The sequence below is a fragment of the Apteryx mantelli genome, chromosome 7 (genome assembly GCF_036417845.1).
Source record: "Apteryx mantelli isolate bAptMan1 chromosome 7, bAptMan1.hap1, whole genome shotgun sequence".
In the NCBI taxonomy this organism is placed as follows: Eukaryota; Metazoa; Chordata; class Aves; order Apterygiformes; family Apterygidae; genus Apteryx; species Apteryx mantelli.
In genome coordinates this window covers 4,737,992-4,760,056 of record NC_089984.1, presented here as the reverse complement: position 1 = coordinate 4,760,056, position 22,065 = coordinate 4,737,992, and the positions used below count along the sequence as shown (strand labels likewise).

At 38.6% G+C, this 22,065-nt stretch overlaps 1 long non-coding RNA gene across 1 annotated transcript in view; it reads left to right on the top strand.

The window, feature by feature from the left end:
* Nucleotides 1–2,418: 2,418 nt before the first annotated feature.
* The window catches only part of LOC106493075 (uncharacterized), a 185,321-nt gene continuing 165,674 nt past the window's right edge, over nucleotides 2,419–22,065 (top strand). The window contains exon 1 of the long non-coding RNA XR_010884683.1: nucleotides 2,419–2,497. This is a non-coding gene — a long non-coding RNA (uncharacterized lncRNA). The remainder of the gene's footprint in view (nucleotides 2,498–22,065) is intronic.

The window sequence follows — 22,065 nt, the reverse complement described above, 5'->3', positions numbered from 1 at the left end:
TTCTAAATGTAATAGCACCATTTTTTGACTGGTTTCTCCCTATATTTTGTTTGTCTTTTTGAAAACTATATTTACCAGGGGATAGCTAGGTTCTCACTAATGAGTAATACCATCTGCATTCAAATTTGCCTCTCTCTTCTGGCCTTTGAATCAGCATTGGAGAACTCACAGGTGAAAAATAGATGGTCTCTGTTGCTACATGTAACCGTTTATTATTAGAGAAAATAACCTGAAATGTATCATTCCAGCTTAACGTAAAACCTGATCAGACCAAAGAGCCCTGCTGCCGGGTGGGAAGCTTAGCTAAAGATTGGCGCTGCCTCACCACCACTGCTAAATTGGTGGGGAGGGCTGTGAGGTGGCGAAAATTGTCAGTTTTAAAAACCTCCAGTGTGGCCCTTATCCACAGGTTTTGGTGGGCTTCGCTGTGTTTTTCGTTAGTAGACATGCACTGAGGCAGATTATTTTTCCGTTCAGTTTTTTGGGCTAATCCGTTTCGGACAGATTTTAGGAAGCTGGCCAGAAGACAGCTCGGAGAGACTTTTTGCTCTTCGATCTGTAAGCTGAAAAATCTGGGGGGGCAAAATTTAAGTTTCTTTTCACTCAGGCTGATTGCCTGTGTTTATGATTTTCCTTTTTAAAGGAGAAATAGGGCGGGCCGTCTCTGCTGCGTGCTCAGGGGAGGAGGGGGGACATTTTCGCCACTAAAAGGAAGGCGACGGTGTGGGAGGCGACGCGCTGCGTTTGGCACCTTCCTGCAGCAGTGCCATGGTGCGCACGGCTGAGGAGCAGGTGGCCAGGGAAGCGGTGTGAGGGCGGGAGCTGGCAACCAGCTCTGGCCGGTTACAACCAGAATGAGCCGGAAAGAACCGGAATGAACTGGAAGGAAGGGGGAAGAACTGCAGGGCCGCTGTCCTTCCCGGCAGCCAATCAGGGAGCGCCTTGTGGCAAGCTGGACCAATCGGAAGCTCCCACATGTCACCTATTTGTGAGGGCCCTGGGGGCAGCTGCCACGGAGCTCGTGTTGGGGACGCGCGGCCGTGGAGGGACCGGACGGGACAGGATGGGACAGGCGTCCCCAGGTGAGGGAAGAGCAGGAGCTGTTTAGGATGAGTTTGCCCCCATGTGCTTCTGGAGGCTGGAGAGAGTGACGGTTGAGGAGATCGGAGAGACCGAGGCCCCCGGCGGCTAAGGAGGAAGGGTGAGGGCAGGGCGGCAGAGCCAGAGCCCGTCCACAAGAAGCAGCTGAGACCTGTGTTTCAGCTGGGCCCAAACCCGGTGCCGTGCTCTGAGGGGCAGTTGTGAAGTGCCTGTGCGTAAGGGTAACCGGCAACATATTGTGCTTCAGAGATAGGAATTTGAATTCCCCGCTTGCGCTATGGTGTCTCCCTTGACGGGTGAGGACATATGCAAGGAATATACTATCAGCTTAAATGTAGGAGCTTTATATTACCTGGGTGAATACATACGCTTTGTGTATATTGTAGGTGTGCATGTGCAGTGCTGTTTATTCATTTGACTTACAGGTCCTGTTTATAAATTTGCTTAATAAATGCTTATGTAAAAGCCAAAGAAACAAAACCTGTTTCTTAGGCAGCTGCTGCTCAGCCTCTTTATAAATGCAGACATTATGTTTCAGGAGATGAGAGTCTAAGAATACTATGTTGCTCCTTTGTTAGGAACAGCAGTCCAAAAAAAAAAAAAAGTGGGAATGTGTAGGTGTGTGTGTGAGATTAAATAGACCTTCTCTAGCCGTAGAAATTCTCGTATTGCATATTTATGTGCTTAGTTTCAAAACTGAGCTGGAGTCACGTAACTGCTCATTCTGTGTGAACATGTACTATTGCTTAATTCAGACCATCTCAGTTATTCTAATATTAAATACTGTCTCTGTGCTTGTATGGATGTATGCTTGTAGATTTATGAAATAATGGAAGAAATAGAATTATGACAATGATATATTGATGTATTTTTGAAATCGTACACAATCACAAGTAATCATCCATCTATTTGCACAATACTTCTTAGATTTATTGAGCCTACTTACTGAAAATGTTAAATATACCTCATGTCACCATGAAAAAATGTATTTAAAATCATTGTGTTTGAGATGACTTAGCTGAGTTTGCTTTGTTGGTCTTGTGGTCAACTGATTTAAGAAAATACATGTATGGGAGTATCTTCCCATATGTAACAGCCTGAAGTGTAGGTGGTAGGATACAGTCAAAGGCATTAGTTACAAATCAAGCTGATTCTTCATCTAAAAAGCTTTGATTTGTGAATTGCAGATTTACTTTTCCAAACTCGCTATAATTTATCTCAAATATGGGAATTTTCAAAAAAGAAAATGAAATGCATTCACACTGTGCACTTGAGGTGAAACTTTGATGTACTATTAATCAATAACAATGTCTTCTAGGAAGATGGGGGCGTAATTCAGAAGATGCATTTGGAGCAGCTGTCATTCTGCTGATTGACAGAAGAACTAGACAAAAGGGTAAGAAAAACTTGTTCTTTTCAAAGGAAAATGTGTATTAAATTATTTCCTTTTTTTTTTTTTAATCTTCCTCTGGCGAAGTAATACAGAAATGTGTTATGACTTTGGGTGGAGAACTATTAAGCAGATACAATTTAAGTGTAACTAGTATTTTGTAGTATTAAAGAAAGTTGGTATAATAGTTTATAAAAATAAGAGTCTCCAGAAATGTAAAGAATGTGTTGTTTCTTCTCATATGCATGTACAAGAAATAGTTCTACTACCCAGGTTAGATTTATTATTCTTTATTGATTGCCTCATTCTGTTGGAGGACATTTCTGGCAGTAAAGTAGTAGAGCTGTCACATCTATCATGATGCGTCAGGGATCTGTCAGGACAGAGGCTCTTTTTGAACTTTGCTGTTTCAGAAAAATGTATCTGAGCATTACAGGCAGAAATTTGACATTTTCAAGATGGAAATCAATCTCCTTTTATGTGGTGTTTCTCAAGACTTGTGCTGTGATTGCACAAGTAATGGTTTAAGATGTTTGGGGGTACAGCATGAACAGAATAATTTGGGTAACAGTTTGACAGATACTCTAACTGTAGTTTAAGTTGAAGAAACAATGATATAAGAGATGCTCAGAGATAAAAGCAGATGACAAATCAAATCCGCTGTTGTCACTAATATGAACAAAAGATATGAGTTTATATTTCTTTCTAAAGTCAGGGAATAACAAGATCAAATTTAAACGCTGTGTGGCAAACTAGTATATCATACTTAGTAGGGAAGAGGAGTGGATAATAACTGTTAAAACAAAATTCATCGCTAAAAGTATGATAAACAATGAAATCTCCTAAATATATAGGAGGGAAGGTCAAATGAAGCCGTCTTGAAACTGTTGGACATAGCACTTAAAAATTAATGTCAGAAACAGTCAAACACTTTTTTTTAATGGTAAAATACTTTGAACAAGAGGCGCCAACATAGGCCATTGTCAAGCTGACCAGCATCTGGGCTGGTGCGTGTTGCTAGGGACGAACCACAAATAAAGAGGGTAATTGTATGTTAAGAAATACAGCTAGAGGCAACAGAGGTCTAGAGAAAAAGGCATCAGGGAGCCATAGACAGCTGGACTAGCACTAAAAGTAAGATCCTGAGAGAACTATGGTAAAAATTTTTGGTGCAGGTTGCTGCCAAGGGAAAATACTTGGGAATACTGAACAAAGCGGTGATTGTCTTCTGTTATTATTCCTGTTGAGGAATATAGTCCTCATAAAAACAACAACAACAACAAAATGCTAATCCTCAAAAACTAAAACCAAAAAAGTTTAAAAAACCAACCAAACAAAAAACCCCCTAAGACTGCTTCAAATAAATGTCTCTGTCAGTTCTTAGCTTTCCCCTTCTAAGAGAAACAGCCAAGGAAATATTAGCCATATTTGTTCTAGAGTGTAACTACGTGGGATGAAGAACCCTCTGCATTTAGGTATTTCTGTATTGAGGATTTTCAGCTCTCTTGATTTTGATAGATCCGTTCATTTGTTACAGACACACAGTATAATTAAAAGAATATTAAGATGGTCAGTCACCATTATGATAAGAATGACAGACAAAGTGATAGAAGGTAAAAGTCAGAGGCAGAGTTCAGATTTACTGTAGTCAGTGATAGTTACAGGCATGAATTGAGAGAATGTTCTCCACTTGTTATATATATATATATATATATATATATATAAAATAATAAAACCTCTATTAAATAGCATTGAATTAAAAATATCACAGAAAGTTAAGGGGTACTGAAATTTACATAAATAATTTCGATATACCCAAAACAGGCAGCCAACATCAGGAAGAGACAAACATAAATGTGATATAGTGTTCTAAATTTGCAAAGGTCATTTTTTAATCTTCTCTGAGTAAAGACAGTCATTCTCACAAAGTGCTTCATTTGTGTCAAATGTCAAAACCTTTTCATAGACTTGTTGCCATATAGCTATACTAATTTTACATGGAGAAATATGCTTTTGCCTGCTTCCAGAGCTCACAAAGCTAGAGAGGTTTTATTTAAATGTTTTTAAAGGTCAGTTCAAGATAATTGGCCATTCTAAAAGATATATCTTTACTGAAATGTGTTATATTTAGGAAAGATAGAAAGTAATAGAAGTTTTGTGTTTTGCTTGTGTCTTGGGGTTTTCTTTGTTTGTTTTTAACACCTTAAGAAGCCCTTTGGGTACCTTCTGTTGTACATTATCTTGTATCATTACCTATTTAAAACAGAAACTTCCAGTCTGGTAGTTTTTCATTTTAGTCACTAGAACACGCTAGCACTAATTTTCCACACAAATGATAACGTGTCAGCCACAGAATAGTGACTCCATTTTTTTTAATGAGTTTAGTAATGTGTGAAATGCATAATTAGAGGAGGAATGATTTTGTACCTTTAAGTTCATGACAATTGTTTCATTTAGGACAACAGCAAAGCTCCCTACAGCACTTTGGATAATCTTAGGTTTAAATAAGATGATGTCTAAGTGGGACTGATAATTTTGTGTCCCTATAGCTAATAACAAAAAGAAGTTGGAGAAAAATAGATACTAGCCATTTCTGAGCTAAAGGCACTGAGAGCAAAAAGGACATTCCAGAATAGACACCATTAACATAGATTGCCTTCAGCCCATTAAGCCTTGTCACTGGGATGTTTTAAACATGTGTTTGTTTCTAAAAGCCGTGTTTGGAAGCTGAAGATTTAAAAGCCACCTTAGTTTTAAAAGCATGTTTTCTGAGCCTTAATAAAATGACACTTTGTCTTAATTTTGTGTTTCCAGTCATGCAGGAAATTAGAGGCTTAACTTCTTCCTGCAGAACTTTGTTTTTTCAAGCTTCAGACTTGATTTGGCAGATTATATTGGACAAAAAATAGCTTGTAAATGAATTATTTGTTTCTAAAGTACAGCTGATATCAACTTACATATAAAATACTTACAAACGTATTTCTGATTTGCTTATGTAATTATATGACGATTACTCTTGTCAAGATGCTTATTTGCTTAGAAAATTAATTTATGTTACTGAGTTCCACCAGCGCAGTGTTTCATTGTTAAGTATAATTTAGAAGGACCTTTGTTCTCTATTCTAATCTTGTGAGTTACAAGCTTGATCTTATTTGGGGCTAGAATGATCCTAAACATCATTTAACCCTTATGCTTGTATAGGGACGATGGCAAGGCTGGATGAAACTGCCATCATTAAAATGCTTGATTTCTTTACGGCTATCTAATCAATATGAAGTGGTCTTCTCAGGCAAGGTTTGGGTACTGTACTGTTGGCATGAGAGATGTGTTTAGAGGGCTCCATGTTTGGGGGGTAGTTCTGCTGCTCAGCGGGGGTCATGGCTGGTACAGCCAGAAGCCAGGTTGGGGGAAGGAGTCACCTTCCAGCACACACAGGTTGTCTTCAGAGAGAGGTGTGAAATATCTGTTTAACAGGAGAGGCAATGGCTGTCCACTGCACCCATTACACTCAGGTCAGCTGTTAGACTGAGGCGTGTTTTGAGACAAAAGTACTGCCTGTGGAAATCATATAGTTTGGCTGGGTGTTGAAATCAGAACTTGTCATCACATGTTGCAAGACCAACATCAGAATTACTAATATTCATATCTTTTGTGTGGCCTGTGATGCTTCAGCCTTCCTGGTACTGAGGGAGGTAGACGTGGATGCTGTGGTTGCCTGGTTATGTGATGCACTTGAGATGCTTGTAGTGCTGTGATGAGATCCCAAGTCAACCAGAGCTTTGAAGAGATCTGCTTAGGACTTTTCTTTATAGCTTGTTCCTCAAACATGACTGAAATGCTTTTGAAGACCAAATAAAGCAAGGTTTTAGTAGAATAAAGTCTAGAATACTTAACTTTTTAGGGAGAGAAAATTCAAAATGATAGAACGGAAATACGAAGGGTTTCTAAATGCCTCTCGCCCTACTGACTGTGGTCTTCAGGTCCGTCCTTGGTTTCAGCCAGTACAGTGACTTGCGGAGATAGAGCAGCTTTGTTCCGTGGGGACGGGTTGCTAGGAAGTTTTGTTCCATTGCCTTCAAGGCCTGGCTGTCTGCCCTTTGCTCCCCTCAGCAGTTTGCTGTTGTCTCTGAGCAGCAGGTTCTCAGCTCCTTGGCCTGTAACTGTTATTGCCTGCCATAGCCTGCAGTCGGGAAACTCGTCTCCCTCAGCACCTCAGGTTTCCCCCAAGGTAGGACCAGTCCCCCTATCCCTGTAGTGATTTCTACCCGATAGGGTCTTTTTAAAGGAACATTACACAGCTATGAACAAGAAAACGAACAAAAGTGAAACAATACCAGAAGAAATACGGATACTGCCCATCACAGATGGAAACAGGAGTAAAGACTTGGCGACGCAGGAAACATCACACTTTCCAGACACTGCATCCTTTAAGAGCAAGCAGTAGGGCTGACTGCAGAACTGATACTCAAGTATACTTTTTGCCATTCTGTTCATCTAGCCAAGTCTGCTGTTCCACCTCAAACCCCAGTGTAAATGACTTCATGCCTCATCCTACAGAAATCTCTTGCAGTGACTAATTCCATTAAAGCTTTGTTCCATGTTGGTGCATGAAGAGCTTCTGTTGCTTTTGAGAACAGTAGCTGGTCATGAGCAAAGCTCGTTTGACGTAGATTTGTAATGGTGGTAGACACTGTACTAAGTAATGTAGTAAAACTACATTAAAAGCCAACTGCATTTATTTTATAAACAGAGTGGCATTTTTTCCTGTCATTTTTTTACTTGTGTTTGCATTCCACATCAGTCCAATGTGTCATTTGTACAGTCGTAGGAAAACTAAAGGTCTCTGACTGCAGTCTGCACTGTAAAACCTCTACTCAAATTGCTGCATCATAATTAGCAAATTCCAAAGAGGCTGCTATTAAGAATATGTTTAACATGCACATAAATAAATGTGCAAACCTGTTCCTCATCTGCTATTCATTTTGATGCCAAAACTAAGATAATGATGTTGAAAGTTGATTTCAGCTTTTGCATTAGTAAAGTAAGAGTAATAGTTTGACCATAGTTCCTCTTAATTCCTTTAGGAAAGTGTGGGTTCTTTGGGAGACTGTGCATTGTGGTAACTAATGCTTGCAACATTTTGATTTTGGGATCATAGCTCTTAGTTTGAAAAGAAATGTTAGTCTCAAACCAGGAAGCAATAATGGTTAGATTGGGTAGAACCTCTAGTACTTTTGCCTGTGTGTTGAATCTGTGGTCCCCAAACCGTTGTCTTGGATAAGAAAGAGAAAAAATCATGGGGTACGCTGTTGTTTTCTCTATTTGGTTTCTGCCTCGCTTTGCTAGGGAAAGGGAGTTGGGATTTATCGTTAGTTCAATGTTATACATTTGAATTTACTCTATTGAACATGAAATGTTAAGGTTTCAGGACTGCCCTCCTCTTGCACGTTTCTTAAACTAGTGGAGTATAATTATTTTAAGTTGGAGGGTACTAATAGCTCTAAGCGAGAGCACTTTGATGTCAGGGCAGACTTTAATGCCAACTGGCCTGATGCGTACCATGTATTCCTGCTGAATGGAGACAAGAATAGAAATGTTCAGCAATGAGCTGGCTGAGTAATAGAAACCTCCACCCAACACAGTAGGCCGAGAAGAACAACTGCCATATTAATAATAACACAGCTTTCCTCTGCGGGTTGATTGCCAGTACGAACTAGGACGTTGTTTGGTTGCAAATTTAAGACCATGTCAGAAATAGATCAGGAAAATTCTGGCAGACAGGGATGGTGAGCTTGGCAGAAGTCCTTGAGAGTTCTCAAGTGCTTCCTGGGAAGCAGCCTTGGAAATTGTGAGCAAGCTGATGGCTCTTTTTTTTTGTTGTTTTGTGTTCAGTGGAGCAGAATTTGTGTGCTTTCATGGAGTGTAAGCAGGGTGGTGTCAGAGATTTGCTTATCAAGTTTCTTTCTTGTGGAAGTAACCAGGGGTGGGCCTCAAATTGACTTATTGGTTAGAGTAGCACTTACCTTCAAGGTAAGCTTTCTAGTTTAGAGGGTTTTTTTTTAATCAGATAAAACAGACCTAAAGGTGAATCCATCAGTGTGCATTTGCTCTTCCCCAGTGACTCAGTCCCATTTGTTATATGCAGAATATAAACTAAAAATAACATTTATGCTATTTTTCTCTCCAAAATGATAACCTCCACCCCCCTCCAAGTGTGCCTATAATCACTATTTAAGACCAAATCCAAAACCCTTTTGTCTTTGATAAAATTACTTTAATTATTCTTATTCATTTAATTTCATTATTCATGTGCATTCAACTTTGTTAATGAAACCAAATCTATTTTCATGTTACTGCTGAGCGTACTGTGACAAACTGAAACACATGATATATGGTGTCAGCATGATTATACCAGCTCTTTGAAAACACAGGCTTAAGCAGCAGAGGTATTCCTCTATCAATATAGGTGCCTGTATGCCTTGAGGAGTGCAAAGAGAGGATGTTTTCACGTCCTGTGCTGGCACAGGTTGGCTGGCAGAAGCATGTAGTGTAGACCAGTTGTTAGTTCCAGGATGACACTGCATCCTCCTTGAAGTTCAGGTAGGAGAGCAGCATGCTGACTGTGCGGGCCAGCGCGGTCCCCTTGCAGCTCTGCCTTGGATTTTGCTCTCCATTGCGGACAGGGTGGAATGATCCACCCAACTGTTGCCAGCCTATCTTTTTCTTTAATCGCCTTACTCGGAACAATGTTTTTGCCACAATACTGTCACAGTTATCTTAATTTGTGTTCCTGGAATGGTTTTGATTCCAAGTAGCTGCTTAGGTTTCCAAAGCAAAATAGAGCCGGGGAAGGAGTATCTTCCATTTCCCTCAACGGTGTTTCAGGACACAAGGGGTCGATGCCTATGACCATCCTAAAGCCTCACAGAGTTATTAGCCTGGTCTTGGTGCAAATTTGAGTATGACAGCAGATTGGAGAAACAGTGTGCGTCTGCAGCAATGATTAGTGGTAATGGTAAGCTTGGTATTCAGAACTGAAAATACCTAGTGTTTTTCTGAAAACAAAGTTTCAGATATGTGATTAATAGTAAATCCTAAAATGTTTTTTCCTGTTCCTTTAAAGTAAGAAGACCCTCAGCTTTTGGGGCCTTGTCAGCTTTACATGTCAATCATCTCTTAATTTTGCTTGAGTTTTCCTTAAATTAATGTTCAGTCTTGCCAGGGCAAGGCAGGTGGAACAAAGATTGGCTCACAGCTGGATTTACACATTGGCAAACATTCAGAATGGCACGCTGCAATGATTTGCCCTTAAAACATGCCCAGGAATAACTGTTCTTTAAGTTTCTCACAGCTCCATTTCTCTGTAAAATTACTTGCTCTCTCTTTCACATGTCCCCAGTGGTGCGAGCAGGGTCCCTGCTTTGCTTGGATTTTTTGAGGCCTTCCTTCATATGCAGTACTGCTAGCGTGATTATAGACTGGTTGCACAGTGTAGTAGATGAACTCTTTTGTCTCCTTTTATAACCCTACAGTCAAATCTTTTTAAAAATTCTATTCTAAATATCTATTAAAAAATCTATTTTAAAAATCTGTTTAAAAAAAATCTATTTAAAAAATCTTTCAAATCTGTCTGTGAGGGCATAAAATGTTGTCACCCCTGGCTATCCTTTGCTGAAACAACCTGCGTGCACAGGAGCCGCTCTAATTTATACTCTAGCATCTTAATCCCATCTTCACGGCTAGCGTAGGCCTCACGGCGGCGGGCTCTCAGGAGGATCGGGGTTTGTGCCGGGGCTCTGCTCTGTGCCACCCCTCCTGCAGAGAGAGAAGCTCTGACGGGGGCAGGCACAAATGGTTGGGACGATTGCGCTGTCCCCGCTACAAAATGCATCTCTGCTAGGAGCACGTTGCCGTTGCCTAAGAAGCATACCTTATAAATAGTGGGCTAAATTTTAACGGGTACTCAATCTGTACAACTCCCAAGTGATGCTAGTGAGCAAACTACTGGAACCGCTCATTTTGTGAACAAGCATTTACTTTAGTTTCTGATGCAATCAACTAATGTGCCTATCAAAGTTAGGTTTTTAGAAGCATCCTTTCAGAAAGGCTCTAGTTACTCTATGCTGTATGGTGAGCAAGAAAGGATATAGGCTGTAATACTGAAACCACTTATTTATGAATTAATGTTATCTGTTTAAAATTAGATAATGTTTTCAGAGTTCTGGTTGCCAGCGCATTCAGTGGTAATACGGTGCTTGAGTTTTTTATGCCAATAAGTCATACTTTTTTTTTCATTCAGTCCCTAATTAAATTTTGTTTCCATCTGAGCAACTTGCTTCATATTTAAGGCTATACTGCATATGAGTATGATAGCACTTTATGTAATTTTGCATTGGTCATGTTTTCTGTTTGCATTTATTTGCTTGTGTTGTATCACAGACACAAAGCTAAGTCAAAAACCAGCATAAATGTATCATTTTTCCACATAATTGTTTTACAAAGGAGTAAATGGAGGCTAATAGAACAAAATTTGCAGCAGTAATATCTTCTTTTTTTTGAATTTACTGCTACTTTTCAAACATAACTATTTGATATTTAAATATTTCTTTTGTTGCTAGTAAAACATTTGCTACATTTTTAGGTCTACAACATGGATATTATGGTTATTCTCCCAACATTTTTTAATTAATCCTTTACTGTAGATTGCACATACGTGGCATCATTAATCCATGGTCTTTTTTGCAGGCGGGGGAAGGAGCACACAAGCCATGTCTGTAGAAAACTGAGTCTAGTGCTAGTTGAGAACCTCATTGAGCCAACTACTAACTACACCAGACCATATGTGGAAGCATTCACTAATAGGAATGCTAAAAGTATAAATGGTAAAATTTAAAACCATTTTCAAAGTCCATTATCTACTTTTTCCATGTTGGAAACATAGCCACCTTTAATCAAGCACATACTATTTTTTGATGTAAGCAAATGGCTTGATGGACGATGAGAAACAGATTGTAAATGAGACTATTAAAAAAATTACTCAGCAGTAATTCACATTCATATTTAAGAACAGGAGGCAGTTCAGAACCTGGACAGGAAGGCACTTTCCAAGAACAACAACAGCAACAAATTCAGACATTAAAAAAAGTAAACTATATTGTATTGAAAAGAATGTGATGGCAGGGAATGAAAGAGCAGGGATGTAGTGCTGACGTAGGAATGCAGAAGAGACTAAAGCAGAAAACTATGAAATAACAAAAAACTGACAAAACCCCTCCTAAAACACTAATAATGCTGACAGTCTGGTTGATAATAGTTTTGCCTGGTTCATGGAGCTTTCCATGGACCAAATGTATGATTCCAATATTTAAGCATCTAAAAGTGAAAATAAAGAGAAGAAATACCTGGTTCCCAAGTAGCTGACATTTTCTTGTCTTCCTTTTGCTCTTTTTAAATTTTTAAGATTAAATGATTCCTTCTTCCTGATGCACAGTTTTTCTGAATTTGCACAGTAATCTGTGGCCTTACAAAGGAGAAATGATAGAAGTGATGTAAACTGTTCATGATGTAAGATTTCTCAAAATCAATTTGGATTAGCAAGTGATATCAAATCAAGCTTTTTATTGACTGTTCCTAGCTGCTGTCATGCCATACCTAGTGCCAAAGCTATGCAGTTTAGTGTACTGTGATGCAGTTCAAATATAAAATTGTCAAGCAACAAAACTAATTTAAAAATAAGGTATTTGGCACTCACGTGTTCTGTGTATATAATTATACCATCAGCTATTTGCAGTTGTGTCAATGTAAATTACACACATGCACAAATCTGTATTTGTGTGTGTATATATAAAAAATATATAAAAAATATATATACGTAATCCACATATGCTTTATTACATGGCTTTTACAGTGGAATATTACCTAGACTAAATGGTTGTATTCCTGAGCCAGTTTTCAAAGAGAAAACTGAATGCCTTTTTTAGGCAGAAACTGTATTTAGGTAGAAATGGTAACTGACTAATGTAATCGAGTATGTTTTGTGTTCAGTAAAGTAAGTCTACTGAAATATTAAATTATAATCTATTATGTCAGCCTGACACAGAAGGATAAGAAATTGTTAAACAACTTTCATACCACAAAAAGGTTTTAGAAGTAGAATAGCTTGGGTGGGTGGGGGAGATTAAGTAGGTTTAGCACTTGATGACAAAGCACAATTGATTTTCTTATATATGTCCATACTGCAGGTGTTGTAAAGGTGACTCAAACTTAGTCTAGTTTCTGCTCAGGCATGTGTTCTCTCTCCCTCTCTTTCTTTTTCCTTGTCTTTCTTTTTATCATATGGTGTTTGTCTCTGGGACTTTCTGTTAGGGCTCTCAGTTTGGTTATCTGAGTCTTGATTTCTGAATTTTAATATTGATTGTATGTAAACAACTTGCATAATATCTTTTTTTAGTTGGCTACTTAGTCTTGCTTTATTTTTTCAGAACTTATAACCTTTTGTATTGTAATTCTAATGTCTTATTCTGAGCCTATAATATTTTTTCTTTACCACTTGGATTCTACTACTTCTCCACATTTAATCTTTTTTATCTGATTGTCTCATTTCCTCAGATGGCTTCTAAGTTGCTGCTTTTTTCCTCTTGCAGAGAGTATAAACTGTAGCTCACTGACAGAGAAAACGTTCTGAATAAAAATACAGCCTTAATTCTAGCATTTCTTTGATATTCCATATTATTAACAAGAACATTATATTATTAAATCACACACAAATGTTTAATACATACACACAAAGCCATGTCTTAAGGTTTGTCTATGTATACCAGTAAAACAAAATTGTTTCTACAAGAAATACATCTTTAAAACAGGGATGTCATATTAGGTAGAAATTGAACAAGAGAAAGAAAGAGTGATGTTCTAATTCTTGCTCTATTCTGAACCTTAAGCCTACAGAAACATGTCCTTTCTCCTCTGATGGATGAAGCTCTGCTCTACTATATAGTGCAATCATGGCAACTCAAGGTGTCGGTGTCAGATGGGTGAGGGCTAGGTCTAGATGTGGCTGCTCTGTGTCACACCGGGCATTGCCCAAATCTGAGAAACTCTTAGTTGACTGTTCAGGAAATTATAAGGACAACCTGGCATCTCCAGAGCAGTGCACAGCGGCATGAGCCAAGCCGTGTGTTATCCTGCTCTGACCTCTCTGCTGGCAGAGGTTGTCTGATGGTTTCAAGATGTCACAAATTACTCATTACAGTTAATCTGAGATGCTGCTGTTTTGTATATCTCAGTCTTTTCTAAAACATTTAAAAATGTTTAGTCTAAAGCTCACCTTCCAACTATAAGCTGATTTGCTGTAGGTTTCCTGAATCCACAAAAAAGTTTCTGATAAACTAGCTTTATGATGTGAACTAGCAGGATTTTCAGATTTTTAAATACTGATACAATGACTGGAAGCAAGATTGGGAAATTCCAGGCACAAAGAAAATCTTTCAAAAGTAGTGAACAGGAGAAGATGGATGATTATACTGAAAGCCTTCCAAACCTTTAAGTATCGCTTTTGCTATTGCTTCAATAGCTAAAATAATTTGTGCTAAGCAATGACCGTACAGGATGAGCAGTATTTTATAAAAGAAAGTCTGTATCCAGAGCTTTGTTCAAAATATTCATATTTTGATAATGCATGCTCGGTTATGGGGTGACCTTTAAGGTCTGTATAATATTGTTCATAAGAGGCAGTTTATTATTCTGAAAGCAATTTCGGGCATCATGAACTACAAGAAACACTAATCTGGTAGGCTGACTGGGGGGGCAGCTTTGGTGACTAGAAGGTCAAGATTATTTCAGGCCTTCTAAAAAATATTATACAGTAATCACGTTAAGAATTGGAATAATTCAGTGCCACTGATGTATGACAGTGATGGTTAACATCATCGTAGCATAAGCTGGTTGAGGTAAGGCTCTGTCCCACTGGATTGGAGGTAATTGCATTTCGTGGTACATTTGATTCCGTCCATTCTTTTCTATGTATGGTCTCATAACAGTGCCTAAAATTTTGCTCATGCAGGTGAGTGAGAATGAGTTATGATCTTCAAGATAAGTGAGTGAGTTTTATCACTTAATCAGTTGAAAGGTATTTCGACATTTGGTCTTTTATTTCTGTGGTTATATTTCACTGTTATAAAAATGTTGTTGCAATTTGCTCAAGATTGAATAATGGTCATCCAAAGGTGCTTGAAAGCAGTTTTCAAGTACTGTTTGCTTTTGAAAGAGCTTTAGGAATAGCTCACACTTTTTTCAATGTACTCTCATATTCTAACACAGGCATGCACACTGTCATGTTCTTATACTTTACTATGGTGTACTGTAGGTTCAGCTTCATAAGGGAGTTCAAAATTGTCCTTCTTCCCTGATACTCACTCTCTTCCAGAAAAAAATGAGCAGCCACTGAGAAGTACCAGGAATAAAAATGCACCAGATGACCACAGAACTTCTATGTTTATTTTGTGTGTTCTTTTTAAGGTCTAAAAATCTTGCGAATATAGTTTTAGTCTTCACTAAATTGTAATGTAGAAAGTCTTAAAATATTTTTTTTATTTTCCTTAGTTGCTACTAGTTTCACGTAATTACATGTGAACCCCATCTTTCATTAAAAAAAAAAAGTAAGTTTGCAAGCCTCATGATTGTAAAGAGAAGCATAAAAACCTAAAAAAAAACATGATCCCAAAAGGCTTCAGCAGAAGAAGGAAAATAAAAAGAATCCCAATCTGTTTTTAAGTATCTGAGATTTTTCACATAAAAATCATATTTTTTCTGTGATCTAACACATGAGATTTGAACATTTGTAGTTAATAGTACTAGTGTAGTGGAGGAAGGCTCAGAGACCTGGGGAATATGCAAGGGCGGGGGAGGAGGTAAAATCAGAATATATGATAAAAGTAATACTGACTACAGTTAGGAAAAAAATAAACTATAAGTAGTTGATGCACAACCAACCTTTACTGCTTCAGAGACCAATGGTCCTAAAAAATGCAGAGACTTCTGAGCAGAGCTGGAAAGACTTCATGCAATCATTTAAAATGTAGCAGCCCAAAAAATTAAAAATGAACAAAAAACTGCAGTTATTGATGGCACCTTGTTTTGAATCACAGGCTACGGATGAGGCATTGTTTTGAGAAGGTGACAACATACAGAAGAAAGGTTTGAAATTATAACCAAAATGTTTGTGTGGTTTTTTTTTGTTTTGTTTTGTTTTTGTTTTTAAGAAAATTAAAATAGCCTTGTAAAAACACATTTTCCTGTGGGGAAGATATCAGGAAAAGGCAATTGATATAATAGTTTGTCAGATGGAACCTTGCAAATTAAAAATTGTCTGCTTTAAGTTTGAAGCATTATCGAATGTCATCACTGAGGGCCAAGATTGATGGCCCAAGCTGTTTCTGGGAACAAGAACAAAAAAGTGTTTGAGCATGTCTGCTTATGCAAAAGAACAGTAAAAATAGCTGCAGAGGCATACATTTTAACAAGAGTTAAGCGGGTTAGACAAAGTTTTATTAGAACAACGTTAGAAGGAAATAAAAGATCCTGGGATTATTGTAGATGGTTGGATAAAAGTGTCAGTTCAGTGTTGAGTGACTATCAAAAACGTAAACAATGTCAGGAATTATTTGGGAGGAGAGAGAACAAAGCAGAGTGCATCTTTATGCCACTGTGTCTATCTAAATTATTCCTGCATTTTGAATAACAGATGAAGTCCAAGTTTGTCTCCAGAAACCATGGGATTAGACGAGGTTCAGAGAATGGCAGTGGGGGATAATCAAAGCCACAGAGTGGCTTTTGTGCACACAGCGAGTAAGATTTGGGCTCATCAGGCTGGACAAGTGATGATGTGGTGGCCGTACAGTAGAGGTCAATAAATTATAGGCAGCCCAAAGAGGGTAAATAAGGAAAGATCATTCAAAACAAAGAGAAGGAGGTGGTTCTTGACGCACTGAACTGTGGCATTGCTGGCTTGTCTTTATGTGAGTGTAAGGGGAAATGGAATGTGTTTATGGAAGAAAAAAATCATTAGAAGTAATATACACAAAACCCATCTGTGGCCCAGGAAGTCTCTGAGCTGCAAACTGTTGAAGCTGGGAGCCTGTTTGGGGGAAATGGAAGAATTTTCGAACAGAAGAACGTTTCACTGAAAGAGCTCTCATCTGACTAGCTGGGGGTCAGATTTTAAAAAAACTAACTGAGAAATGGACCTAGTCCTTTATGTACAGCTTCATTAAGAGAAAGTTTATACATGAAACAAGTGGGTAAATAAAAAAGCAGTAGCTAAACAGAAAGCAGAATAGATGGGGGAACAGAAATGAGTGTAATGACAGAAAAAATAATTGCAATGACAGTGTAAAACTTGAAATCAAGATTAGGAGTCCTTGTTTAGGCAGTAAATGTTGATCTTAGATCAAGGGGATGACACCCCCCCCCCCCCCCAAAAAAAAAGCTGAAATAACTGTGTGTGTGTATGTATGTATATATATATATATATATATATATATATATAACTGAAGTTTACATGAATCAGTGTTAGACTTATGAATTTCTTTGGCTTAGGCATTTGTATGCCTTGGGAAATCGTTCATTGTTCTGATAAGCACTGCAGCACCAGAAGTGCTCCAAATGGATCCTAACGTGATCCATTAGAAAAAGACTTGGCTACACAAGTCAGTGTCTGCATTTGAGGCAGCTCCACAGTGCAGATTTGTTGGATTGCATTGCTTGTCCCAGAATGTCAGCTTATGCTAAATGAGATAGTAAGTAGTAAAAAATGGCAAATGGCTAGTGTGGATGCCTCCTTGGTTAAATCTACCACATGGCTTTAATGCCAAAATGCAGTGAGTGACATTTCCATCAAATTTGGGAAGCAGGACTTGACAGCAGCAACCACTGAAGACCAAAGGTGAAAAATCCAACTGTAGCAGCTACAAGGAAACCTCTATTGGTCATGCCTGGCAATATATTTTCTTGTAGAAAATTTTTTTCCAAAATCCCAATATAGGTCCCAGCCAAACTGTAAAACAGATGGTGGAATTTTCTTCTTTCTTAGTTCTGTCTTGCTTTCACTAATTAAGAAAAAGCTTTTCACTAGGTGACTTAAGTAGAAATGTGATCCATTAGGAGAAGACTTGACTACACAAGTCAGTCTCTGGATTTGAGGCAGCTCCACAGTGTAAAGTTCAAAGAAAAAGTAGTAAGCAGTTAAAAAAAAAAAAAAAAAAGTTAAAAAAATCGGTTTAAAAAAATGGTATGAGCAGGATTCTAATCAAGCAGTTTGTTGTGACAAGTAGCATTAAAGTAGCAATTGTTGTGACAAGTGGTATCAAAGTAGCAAGCATCTGAAGGCATATGAGTGGTTTTATACAGTGCTCTTGGACAAGGCAGGTGGCTTTTAAAGGAGATGCTGTAATTTATTTTCGGACTTCCAGAAGGCTGTCTGGAGAGGTTACACTACGTGCAGTGCCTCATGTCAGATAGACTGTTCAGGGACACCTGTATGCTGGTGACTCTTGTTCCAAACAAACTTGTCCTCACCTGTCAGGTCACTTTGCTGCTTTGGGAACCACTGCGTGAATGACTACAACAATCAGAGCTCTCTGTCAGGCAAACTTTGGAAGAGAGCGTACCATCCTTTTCTTTGGAAGTGTTTTGGATGATCATGCCAATACCAATAAAGAAATAGTCTTGTGGCTCTGGAAAGCTAGCATAGTGTTTGGTGGGAGTATAGATATATACAGCTTCTGCGCTTTTGATGCTGCTGGACGCTGGTGGGATTTGCCTATCACACAGAGGTATGTGTACCTTCTGGAGGACTGCTTTTGCCGCTTCCTTGCTTGACTCTTAATGGAGGTGTTACGAACAGATAACCATATTCCAAGTCTTCCATGTGTTGACTGCTTATTCACTGAAGCTTTGATACATGCAGTTGTGATGGTCTGGGCACCCAGTCCAAGGGTATAAATGCTCGAGCAGTTCCTATATGATGAGTGAAAGTATGAGAAGAAAAAACATCTTTTTCCAGGAAAACACTTTAGAGACCTTTTAAAGACAGCGCTTGATATGGTGAAGCTCTCTTGAACTTTTAGGCACAAGGAGACAGTGGCAGACAGCAAAATGAGATGAGATACAAGTGTCTTAGGGTAAAGCAGTGCTCCTCTGGGCAGGAGAAGCTTGCAAGATTAAGGTTACGGCAGCAGCAGACGGCTTCTTCCTTTGAGAAGCACTGAGGACTATATGATGAAAAGTGTTTCTCTGACGTAGATCAGCACTCTGAGTTTGAATCCCGCTCTTCAGAAATGGGCTGTCTCTGTGTACTGACTAACACTTCAGAAGGATTCCAGTGAATTACATAAAGAACAGTAGTTTCAATAATGTTAAGATTTTGACCCACTGAGCAGATAGGAAATTCAGCATTAAAACTGCCACTTAATTCTCAAGTTAGAGCTCTGTTCTCTTATTCTGCACACTGGAGTTGAGGTTAGAGGGCCGACATTTTCCGCTAATGTAAATTCAAATAATTCCCTTGAAACTGGGCTGATTTACTGAGGATCAGCCGGTGTGTGAACCATACTCAGAACTTCTTGGCATTTGAGAGTCGTGTCACAACCTTATCATTTCTTACCATCAGGGCTTATATTAAGCGTTCTCTTTCTCAGGGAATCCATTTGTGAGGACACTGGTTTAAACTCTCAAATTCTCACAGTGTGCCGCTTCAGCATGCGGTACGGAGAGAGCTGATTTTATGTGTCGGCTTTGTCGATGTCTCAGTATTATTTGGTGATGCTGTAGATGAGATTACTTGGTCACACGTTATGAAGATAAACTGCCAATTGTGTGTGAATAATAGGAGATTAGTGGAAATGCTGACTGGAGTATCTATTTTCTGAAATATGGATTAGTATGATTTTTTTCAGCTTTAGATACAGTTTTGTTTCATTGCTCTTCCAAACGTTCTATGAATCTGATAGGTTAATACCTTTTAGAGCATCACAGCAACTCAGACAGATTGCATGTTCTAAACCTTATGTTCATCTTATAGGAATATAATTTAAAGATTATTGGCAACATCAAACTTGAATATAGATATATCTAAATCTGTTTATATTCTGTAAAACTCAGTGGGATCTATAAAAGTAAAATGTGAGAAAAATTAATTTAGTAGTCCTAAAGTTGGGAGCACTTAGAGTGAGCATGTGCTTTTAAGACCACTCTTTTTTTGCTTATCCTAACCCTTGTTAGTTCAGGAGTCTCATCTCTATAACACCTGCTTAAACTTTGTGCTGAATTTTGCACACAAAATGGTGCTGTGATACAACTGAAAAGTACACAATTTGGATGTATTGTTTTTGCATGAGTTAATACTGGGTATGAGTAATTTGAAACAACTTTCAGATATAGTCCAGAAAGCATTGACTAATTCCTCAGCCCAGAGTTTTTCTGACTTCCCTTCCTCCTTTTTTCCCCACTTGTTTTTTATCCGATAACATAGTGACTTGGGCGCTCACCGAGGGCGTGTTAGACCAAGGTTTTGGCTCCTTTCTGGCTGAGAAGTTATGAACCATTTCTCGCAGAGAGTGTGTGTGCACCATGCTGTCAGATGTCCTGATGCAATGTACTTTTGGCCCCTGAATGTGTAGATATTGACTGAGTTGGCAAGGGGAGGAATGCTCTGTAACCACTCAGTCTCCTGTTTGAATCAGTCTCCTGCCTGCCAGGAAACCTCCTCTGTGATGGTCCCAATCAAAAAAGGGCCTTTCTGGCTTTCTTTCCTCTTGGTCATGTCACTGTATGGAAACTATTGGCACTCAGGAAAAAGAAATCTTCACTTGGATAATTCTCTTCAGATAAAATGTGAAATTGTTTTGCTGTGTTTGGTTCCCCCCCGCCTCTGCCGCCCTCAGTGAATTAAATGGTGTCAATTTGTCTTTTAGCAGAAATTTGCTTGTGTGATCTTCTGCATCAATGACCTCTAAAAAGATGAACGCTTTTCTGAATACTCAATAGCATGATGCTCATAAAACTTTATAGAACTGTCAATAGTCCTGACAAGACTCTTTGAAGGTTATTTTTTGCAACACTGACCACACTGCTAATATGATCTCTGGGAGAAGGGTCATTTAAAGATTCATTAATTTTGTTTCCTGGTGCCGTCATCGTAAGTTGGTGGCAGGGATGAATAAAAGACTGGGATAATTTCCTCCCTCCAGTGAACTGCTTGTCTTGATAAACAGTATGATTTTATGCTGATATTTGTTGGAATCATCAATTAGTGTTTTTGCCAAAATCAAGTTCAGTAGTCTCAAAGAACTGTTTCATGTCTATAGGTCTGTAAATAGAAGCTAGCACTTTACTGTTTCTCAGGGATGTTATCTTTGGTAGGTGCACGAGCTGAGGGAGCTTAGAAGATTTTAAGGTGAACAAATGGAGATTGTAACTAAAGGCATCAGTGCTTGGTGTTCCCTTTTATTCAGAACAGACGCTCAACAGCGGCAGAACCTAGCAATATCCTCTCATGAGCTGGAGCGTTACGCTAGCAGGGAATGAAAGTTTTGAACGATATTAGGACGTTGTTATTTGTGCAACATCATTAATTTGTAGGAAGCTCAGCACCTAGTATGAAGACTTATTTTTAAAGACATTTTAAAAGGTTTTCCAATAATGTTTTAATTGCTAACCCCCCCCCAAAGGTGTGCTTTTACCACAGCTGCTTAGAGAGAGAAAATACTTGAGAGCTATAGGTGTTTTTAAATCCTTCATTGCTTTATTGTTTAAATGGTAGCAATTTAAAACCATAGGTCAAGTATATCCTGTTGTAACCTCTGTCTGTTCACTTCTCTCTGGAGGTTATGTAACAGGCTATAAACACCTTCTGTTCATTGAATCTGGTGAAGTATGTGCTACCTAAATTGCAATTGGAATGCTTAGGTTAGTATTTAACACATCCCAGTCTCATTTTAAGGGACTCTCTCCTCTTAATCAATTCCCTGCTCCTAGGGGTCAATGAAATTTGATAGCACAAACCACATTACGAATTACAGATGAACGTTAACCCTGAGAGGTAAACTTTCATAATCTCCTGTGATAAATTCATCATGTGAGATAACTAACCTTTAGACACTTCTGTCATTCACGTGGCTTAAAGATGGGCTGGAGAGCCATACCAAGACTGCAAAAAGCTGTGCTGGTGTTATTAAAACCCAAAGCAGCTTTCTCAAGAGGTCCAGCTTGAGAGCTCACTGTTTACTCACATGACTGGCAGTGGTGTGTAAACAAAGAGAAGCGGCACAAGCCTCAATCCTTAATCACTAGAGAAACTGGGAAAGCAGATTAAGTGTTCTCTGAAAGCATTTTTGTTTAAAAGAGTGTTAAGTTCACTGCTAGATTTGTTTGCCTTGTGTCAGAATGTCTTGATTAGATAGAGAAACTAGATTGCTCCTCATAGTGTGTTTTCCTGCTTAGCCAGGTAGAAGGTGACACAAGCAACAAGAAAAAATCAAAGCAGCGCAGTGATGTGCAGAGTACTGAAGATGAAATTT